The following is an 8655-nucleotide window of genomic DNA, read 5'->3' on the forward strand; positions in this document are numbered from 1 at the left end:
CAGAAAAAGAGCTTTAGAAATCTGTATAGGAGTCCCCTTAAACTTTTGACTGAATACGCATGTGAGCATTGACAGATGAGCGAAGCATGGCAGAGAACAGCTAGTGAGGAGTTGGGAGCTGCACAGATATTACAGGGGCTAACAGCGGGAAACACAGAAGTTCCAACCAGCCAGAGTGGCTGAACAATGTAACATTCATTGAGGCTTCAGAAAGGCCACATCTTAGGAGTAGTGCTATTCTAGCCCTAAAATAAGGAATACTCTAGACCAGTCCTAACAAAGCTTAAAACAAGCTTTGAAGAAAAAAAATCAAAGTGATTCATCAGCAAATAGATCGCCAGCAAATAGATAGCCTGCTAAAACAAACCTCTACAACCTTTACTAGTAAAGAAAACCACATAATTCCAACAACACGGCAAGTACATGGTACAGCCTACAATTAAAAATCACTAGACAGGTAACAAAATAGTAAAATGTGATTCAAAATCAGGGGGAAAAATAGTTAGGAAAAACAAACCCAGACATGATAGAGAAGTTGGAATTAATAGACACAGGCTTTAAAACAGCCATTATAAAAATGTGTACAGATTTAAAGGGAAAAACGAAACATAATGAGTAAACAAGTGGGGAAATTCAGTAAATGAAGGGAAACTATTAAAAGGGATCAAATGCAAATTTTAGAATTGAAAAGTACAATATCAGAAATTAAAGTCTTATTGACTGGCTTAAGGGAAGATTAGACACTGTAGAAAAAAATATTGGCTAACTTGAAGGCGGGGCAATAGAACTATGCAAAGTGAATCACAGAGATACATTTTTTTAATGGCAAAAAAATTAACAGAGACTTAGTGACCTGTAGGACAATATTAAGCCTCTACTATATACATATATCGTTCAAGTCCCAGAAGGAGAGGTGAGAGGTTGTAGCAGGAATAAAATATATTTGAAGAAATAATGGCTGAACCATTTCAGACATGGGAAAAACAAGTTGATAAAGAAGACAGACAACAATTGAATGTGTAACCCAAGTTAGTATCACCAATGAAGGGCAAGGGAGCATTGTGTTCCTCTGAAGTGACGCCCTGAAATGGACACAATGTCACTTGAATAATATCACTGCCCAGGATGTGTAAGCTAAATCCAATATGGAAAGAATTGCTTCCTAATGAGACGAGATATTAAGTACACAAAATTACTGAGGGAATGTACTTGCCAAAAATGTTTAACCTGTTTAACATACGCAGATAAATCCAGAGCGTAGAACATTCCACAAGATAGCTAGCCTAAGCTCTTCAAAAAGTCAGCACAATGAAAAACTGCCCCAAAAGTGGTAAAGGGAAACTGTTCTAGGTTAAAAGAGGATAAGAAAACATAACTAACTGTGATATGTGACTCTTGATCCAACCCTGGACTTTACAAAATGCTATTAAAGTAAGTTTGGGGGGAATTAAATATGAACTGAGTATTAGGAGCTATTATTGAGTCAATGTTGTGTTTGGAGTGTAGTAATGATCTTGTGGTAGATAAGAGAATATTGTTATTCTAAATGGATACATATGCTGAAATATTTAGGAGTAAAATGTCACAATGTCTGCAATTACTTTCAAATGATTCAGGAAAAAAAATGGAAAGAGAGAAAGAAAGCAAATGTAGCAAAATGTTAATGATTGATGATTCAGGAAAGGGTATATTTGTATTTAGTGCACTATTTTTTCAAATTTTAAGTTTGAACATTTTTTTAAATAAAAAGTTGAGAGACCCAATAAATTCAATTTTTAAAAGTTGAGAGTAATATAGAACAGGAAAAATGGCTCAGCCAAGTGTGGCTCAGCAGTTGAGCGTTGACCCAGGAACCAAGAGGTCACTGGTTCAATTCCCAGTCAGGACATATGATCAGGTTGCAGGCTCAATCCCCAGTAGGGGGTGTGCAGGAGGCAGTCGATCAATGGTTCTCTCTCATAGTTGATGTTTCTATCTCTCCCTCCCTCTCTGAAATCAATAAAAATATATTTTTTAAAAATAATAAAAAAGGAAAAATGACCTTAGATAAAACTCAGGGAACACGAGAAAACTAAAAAATATACATATAGTGTCTTCAGGGAAATTTGAGAAGATATTACAAGCATTAAAAAGCCAGAATCCTCTATAATCAGAAAATTCAATGAACAAAACAGCACTCTTAGAAATTAAAAATATGATCACTGAAAAAAATTTCAATAAAAGGATCAGTAGATTTGAAAATAGATCAAGGAGCATTTGAGATCTTGCTCCCTGGTGCATGTCATCAGTTTGGGGCAAATAAACTCTTATAAAAATTCAAAAATATATATTAAAAAGACAACAAAATAGAAAATGTAAGAGAAAAGATAAGAGCTTTAGAGGATCAATCCAGGACTCCAACATATGATTAATAGAAGTCCTAGAAACTGGGGACCGAATATACTGGGGGTGGGGGGACGGAGTATATGCTCAAAAAATAAAACAAGAAAATTTTCTAGAGATGATGAACATTTGACTTCCATCCAGATCCCAGAAAAATGAATTGAAAATAATTCCATCAAGGTATATTTACATTGTCATTGTGCAAGTTCACAATGCTAAGGATACAGAGATTATCAAAAGATTCCATGGATCCCTAACCGGTTTGGCTCAGTGGATAGAGAGTCGGCCTGTGGACTGAAAGGTCCCAGGTTCGAGTCCAGTCAAGGGCATGTACCTTGGTTGCGGGCACATCCCCAGTAGGAGGTGTGCAGGAGGCAGCTGATCGATGTTTCTCTCTCATCAATGTTTCTAACTCTCTATCCCTCTCCCTTTCTTTCTGTAAAAAAAATCAATAAAATATATATATTTTTAAAGATTCCATGAAAAGTGTTAAAATAGATAAGCGAAACTTCATTTAAAATGAAGTCAAGAAGCCCTAACAGGGGGCCAGACCCCAAACAAGAGGACACACCACAGCAGAAGGAAGGAGGAATTTCTCCTTGTCCTGCAAAACATCTTAATGGTCACCAGAACTGCTTTTGCTGGTTGCCTTGGGTTTGAGCTCCTGGTTACAGCCCAGACAATGAGAAGCTGTCACCCCCTTGAACTCTGCAGACGGCCCCTCCCAACTTCCACTGTTGCCCTATAAAAGCATGCTCCCCTCCACTATTTTACAGACTTGCCTGTGGTTTACCATAGTTTGTTCTCCTGAATTGCAATTCCTCTACTATTCCCAAATAAGACCCTTTTGCTGGTAAAAAAAAAAAATAGATGGTTCATTTGTTTTTTTAAGGTTAACAAGAGATGTAAGCAAACACTCGGACTTGTCACCTGCAAAGGACCAGGAGTCAAGTAAGGTTCTGAACATTTTCACCAGACTCTTGACTCTGGGAGACCCTGAAGGAGTACATCTCATAGCGGGAGGCCTTGGCAACCAGACGCTGGCCTTCCCCCCAGAAGGCCCTTATACTTTGCCCAATACCAGAGTTACTGGCATATCTTTCTTTTTCACTAGAAAGTGAGTTACCTGAAAATAAGAATGCCAACTTATTTATCTTTATATCCCCCTCTCTCTCTATTTCTAAAGTCCTACAGGAAAGAGAAAAGGTTCTTTTAAATAAGCTCTAGTCAGTCTCTATCTCACTGGTTCCTCCTTTCCCATTTTCTCTCCCCTTCTTTCTCTATTCGCTGTTCAAACCAGAAACATTGATGGAGACCCCATGTGCTAGGTGAGGGGTTATCAAATAAAGGCCAGTCCTGGGTTCCAGGAGTTCACAGCTGTGAGGAGAGAGACTCCGTGCAGGCCCTCCTGGGACCTTCCTCTCCAAATTACAGCACAGAATCCAGATAGACCCACACAATAGTTTAATGCTAAGTGTTGTAAAACTTGAGTTAAACATGAATTAAATTTTCTGTTTATGTAGTTTAAACATTTAACTGGTTTTTACTTATGGAATTTTCTAAAGGGTCAATGGCTCCTGAGGGAAGAAAAGTTTCTTCCTTAGCCTTGTTAAAATCAAAAGCAAATGAAGACCATGCTTGAAGGCTTCCTGGGCAGACAAAACCAGGCGGTCGTTAATTTAGCTTCCTGCCCAGTCTCTGTGAAGCACCTTCGCGCTGGGAAGCTGCTTTATAACAGTGTTCCTCGGAGTCTCATTCTACATCTCGGTTCGAGTGCTCCGTGTTTGCAAACTTCTTGGTGTGTACACAATAGGCTTTTACTAATTGCTACTTCATTGGTTTTACTTCGACTATCTCTGAACCTTTGACAGTATAATGCAGGTAGAATCCATAGGTACCCTCCACCCCTGTGAGTTGGTCCTTGAACGGGGACGCCACGGCACGCAGATGACGTCTCGTCAGCACCCCTGGGCCCGAGGATATAACAATGGGGAGTGGCCCAGAGACCCTGAGTGCCTTGGAAGGGTGACTGGGAGCCTGAAACTCTTCATAAACAGTAACCAGATGCGCAACTCCCTCTAGTGGCCGTGAGTGGAAGCTGCGGTGCTCTCAGCCAAGGAAATGCCATAGAGGGATGTCATGTTTTCCTCACACACACCCCACACACACCCCCAGACCCTGGACCATCTTTTCCGAGTCTGTCCTGTGGAAGAGGCACAGGCCACCCCCATTTATAGAATTTCCCTGGGTGTGGGTGGCACTTGCGGTGGACTGGACTCTCCTTGGTTGTACCCGATCAGAGCTTTTGCTCAGGGCCTGCTCTGTGAAGGCAGCTTCTTCCTGCCCAGCCCCTCTGGGCATCAAACCTTGATAATGAAGCTTAAGCTTCAGCACCCTCCCTTGCACAAGTCCCTTCTAAGGCCAAGGCAAACAAGTAAGGTTTTTAAAAGTTATTTTTCCTAAAGAGCGTCCCACAAATTGTATAAGATTTACACCATCGATGTATAGGCACAAAGTTTATATCTGAGCCTCAGGGTAACATAGGGACCACTCAGTCCAGAGCTCTCTGAACAGTTATTTGATTCAAATGTCCAGTCCCTAACCCCACTTCAACCCCGGAGACCACACAGAGGACTTTAAGAAGGCAGTATGGGCAAGGGTCAAAAACACAGGTTTGTAGTGCATACAGATGTAGGTCTAATCCCACCTCTGTCCCTAGGAATACTACTCGACTGTGCCTCTCTTTCTTCCTGAAACATAGAGATGATAGCCCTGGCCGATTTGGCTTGGTGGTTGGAGTGTCGGTCCACTGACCGACCCAGGGGTCTTAGGTTCGATTCCCGGTCAAGGGCCTGTACCTCAGTTTCAGGTTTGATACCCAGCCCTGGTTGGGGCATGTGTGGGAGGCAACCGGGGTTGATGTGTCACTCTCACATCAATGTTTCTCTCTCTCTCTCTCTCTCTCTCTCTCTCTCTCTTTCTCTCTCTCTCTCTCCCTCCCTCTAAAAAAAATATATAGAGATGATAATTGTACATACTCTTCAGGTTGCTGTGAGAATAGAATCAGACAAAGCATGGTAAGACTTGCTTTGATGCTTGACCTGTAGGAGGCACTCCAGGAATAAAGGCTATGGGAAGATTTATAAATAGATACCCCATCCTGGAAATATATATACTAACTTAAATTCAACTCTATATATTAAGTGGAACCAAATACAATTGCTAATATTTCACTGTTTTATGACCTGCAAAAATGTTAGTTTCACACTATTCCTTCTTTTTTTTTTTTTTTAAATATATTTTATTGATTTTTTACAGAGAGGAAGGGAAAGGGATAGAGATTCCCTTGCTCTCTCGTCCCTCCTGGAGCCCTGCTCTATGACCACAAAAACCTCTAATATAAAATAAATGTCATGGAGATGTAATGTACAGCAGGGTGACTATCTACACTAATAAAAGAGAAACATGCAAATTGGTGTCACTCCGCTACGCCCACCAGCCAATCGGATGAGTATGCAAATTAACCCAACAAAAATGGCTGGAACATCATTGGCACCCAGGTCACTCCGAGGTAGGCCCCATGTGGGCCCTGAGCAGCCTAGGAAGGGCCTGAGCCAGGGGGCTCCTGGGCAGGACCGAACCTGCGATTGGAACTGAGGGGGCCCCTGCCCAAGCCTAAAGCCTGGGCCAGAGGTTTTAGGCCTGGGCAGGGGCAGAGCCAGCAATGGGAGGGAGCTGGAGGGCTCCTGCCCAGGCCCCCAAGGCTTTAGGCCTGGGCAGGGGCCTAGCCGGTGATCGGTGTGAACTACAGAGGAAACACCTTTTCTGACCGCTCATTGGCTAAGCTCCCTGTATGCCACTGGTAATATTCTTAGTAACTTGGGTAATAAGAATCCAAAAAGGTGATCTAGGGTTTTTCCACCACACTCCTGGAGGAAAAAACGAAGGTCTGCTGCTGGAGGGCTAAGAAATGTCATATCCTGCCCTAGCCAGTTTGGCTCAGTGGATAATGCCTCGGCCTGCTGACCACAGGGTCTGGGTTCAATTCTGACCAAGGGCATGTACCTAGGTTGCAGGCTCCTCCCTGGCTGGGGCCCAGGTCAGGGCTCATGCAGGAGGCAACCAATCAAAGTGTTCCTCTCACTTTGATATTTCTCTCTGTCTTTCCCTTTCTCTTCCACATTCTCTAAAAATCAATGGAAACATATCCTCAGGTGAGGATAAAAAAAATAATAAAGAAAGAAATGTCATATCCTATGAAAGACACATCTTGAAAATGCCTAAAGAAAGTTGTCATTTTTTCATGGTGTAGGGACTGGAGTCCATGTTCATGAAAACACCTTGGTGGCTGCGATGACTGGCAGTGGCTGCAGCAGCAGGGCGATGGGGTTGGTGCCTTCCCCTGATCAGCCTGGTCACCTCCCACAAAGGGAGGCCAGACTGTGGCTTAGGTCTGCTCCCCAAGGGGAGCAGGGAGTGGGCCTAAGCTGTCAGTAGGACATCCCCTGGGGGCTCCCAGTATGTGAGAGGGGGCAGGCTGGGCTGAGGGACCCACCTCTCAGTGCACGAATTTCATGCAGCAGGCCTCTAGTAGTTAATAACGCTGTGTAGCATATTTGAAAGTTGCTAAGAGACTCAATTCTAAAAGTCCTCATCACAGGAAAAAAAAAAATTGTAACTGTGAATAGTGACAGATGTTAACCAAACTATCATTTCACAATATATACAAATTTCAAATCGTTACATTGTATACCTGAATCGTTACATTGTATACCTGACATAATGTTATATGTCAATTACACCTCAATCTAAACATTTAAGGACTTCCGGTCAAGATGGTGGCATAGGGAAATGTGGTACTCGAATCCTCCCACAACTACATCAAAATTACAACTAAACTACAGAACAATCATCATTCAGAACTACCTAAAATATGGCTGAATGGAAGTCCCACAGCTACGGAATTAAAGAAGAAGCCACATGGAGACTTGTAGGAGGGGTGGAGACATGGAACAGGCTGGTGTGGCGGATAAAAACCAGGAGGGAGTTCTCAGTTGCAGAGGCCCCACCCCAGGCCTCCCAGCCCAGGGTCCAGAGCCAGAAGAGAAGTCCCCACAACTTCTAGCTGTAAAAACCAGGGGGGATTGTGACTAAGTGAGATGGAGAGCTGCTGGAGGCCCAAGCAGTTCCTCTTAAAGGGCCCATGCATGGACTCACTCCCTCTGAGCTCAAGTGCTGGGGCAGCAGCTTGAAAGGAACTGGGGACATATGAAGAGGAACTGAATTGTCTAGCGTCAGGGTGAGAGTTGGAGGAGCAGCTTTCTGCCAGACCAAAGTGTTGGCAGAGGCCATCATTCTTTTACTGAAAACCCTTCCACAGAGCCAGCAAGCAGGTGCCATATGTGAGTCTCCATCAACCTGGCTCACACAGTTCCCACCTGTGATTCCCTGAGACCCCTCCCCACCCAAATTTCAGGCCCACCCAACCTATTTCCAGTGGCTTTTCCATATAAATGGCCTGTTTTGCCTCATGCTTTAGACTTTCCTAAAGTCTCTCAAACAAGCAGCATTTGGCCTCTGTGTACTGTAGTACCTCATACCTCTTATTAAGTGACCCCAGGCCCGGCACTCATGGCAGCGGCCTTGGTTCTCAGCTTGGCCTCGCCTAGGCACCTTAAAGCCCACTGCAAGTAGCAGCCATCTGCACACCATTTTGTAATTCATGCTAGGTGCCCCCGGGCATGACACAGGTGGTGGCTAACCTTGCACCTCCCTGGAGGCCCCATAGTCAGTGCACTCAGATTACAACCCTACGACCCCCACAAGCGACCCACTCAAGGGGCAACTAAAGCAAGTCCTGCTCTGTAGGGTGGACTCCTGCACAGTGTCTCCTCCACAGTAGTTGCAGTTGGTCCTCCCAACTGATGCAATTGGTCCTCCCAACGGATCAGCCTGGGAGTCAATCCCTCCCAGTGATGCCTACAGCAATCAAGGTTCCTGGAGCACCCAGCTTGCATGACGGGGGAGGTTGCACCCCTGGGCCCTACAGGACACCTACTACACAAGGCCACTCTACCAAGTCTAGGAGACATAGCAGCTCTACCTAATACATAGAAACAAACATAAAGAAGCAGCCAAAATACAGAGACAAAAAAAAAAAAAAAACAGGTCCCAAATGAAAGAACAGGAGAAATCTCCAGAAAACAAACTAAATTAAATGAGGCAAGCAAACAACCAGAAACAGAGTTCAAATAATGGTTACAAGGACACAAA

Source organism: Myotis lucifugus, unplaced genomic scaffold (genome assembly GCF_000147115.1).
Source record: "Myotis lucifugus unplaced genomic scaffold, Myoluc2.0 scaffold_14, whole genome shotgun sequence".
Taxonomy (NCBI): Eukaryota; Metazoa; Chordata; class Mammalia; order Chiroptera; family Vespertilionidae; genus Myotis; species Myotis lucifugus.